The sequence below is a fragment of the Rhagoletis zephyria genome, unplaced genomic scaffold (assembly GCF_001687245.7).
Source record: "Rhagoletis zephyria isolate East Lansing unplaced genomic scaffold, Rhagoletis_zephyria_1.1 Rzeph_scaffold_02683, whole genome shotgun sequence".
NCBI lineage: Eukaryota > Metazoa > Arthropoda > Insecta > Diptera > Tephritidae > Rhagoletis > Rhagoletis zephyria.
The window spans coordinates 38,202-39,263 of record NW_016159767.1 but is presented as its reverse complement, the minus strand read 5'-3'; positions in this window follow the sequence as shown (position 1 = coordinate 39,263).

Here is a 1,062-nt window from a genome sequence, read left to right as displayed (position 1 = left end):
TAAAAAAATCGTCAAACATACTTAGATAATATGGAAGAAAATTACCGACATCGTCAAAAATATGCCATACATCAATTGTAAATCACAGCTACTTTAAATTTGCACTTTATTAGACTAAAATTGAATGAGCTAAAAAACTGGAAAATATTAAGAGATCAAATTGAAATAGAAAGTTTGTCGATTTTTTTTAATGTTGTTCAAGGATAAAACTTAATCTCATTTAGTGTTTGTTAAGAAATAAACTAATTTTTTATAAACAAATAATTCATATTAAAATATAATTAAATAAATAGTCAAATCTACTCAATATGTGAGTGTCGTAAAGTTATGATATTTAAGAACATCTCTTTCTTAATTAACGATGACACTTTTTCTATATGAAGCTGATTTCAACATTTTGTTTTAGTAAAATTTACTATTGAAAATATTCTTTCAAAACTTGCCTAGGAATGTGATATAATGGTTCGTTCAAAAACTTTTTTCAAAACTTATAAAGGCAAAAACGAGAAGGCGAAGACAAAAAAAAGAGTAAAAAACTTTCCCGCAGTGAATTTTCAGATTTTTAAGACGGTATAGTATTTTAATTTTTTAAATTTAAATAAAGCATGAATACCCCATGGAATAAACGAATAGATAACAAGTAAGAGCCGGCGGAGAGGGCGGAGCCGAACATTAAATACCCGGCGCAAGTATTAAATATATGTTTTCCACCTTTCCGAAAGCTACCGCTATATGGTAAGCCGGGGTGTATAAATTTTAAGTAAATTAGCGTCCTTAAATTTCGAAATATTGAAGTTTCAAGCATTTCTGAAATTTACTGTTATACGAAAAGCGGCCGTAATTTTAGCCCGATTTCAACAATTTTTAACGGTTTGCTTTTATGTGGCAAGCACAATAACCGTACCGAGTTTGGTTAAAATTGGTAGAACGGTTACCGAGATACATACAGGGTGTCCCAGAAGTAACGTGCCAAACTTTAGGGCAAGGTAGGTGGGGGGGTGAGCTCACTGATAAACAAAAAATTTTCAGGTAAAAGTGTCACCGTTTTTGAAATATTTACAT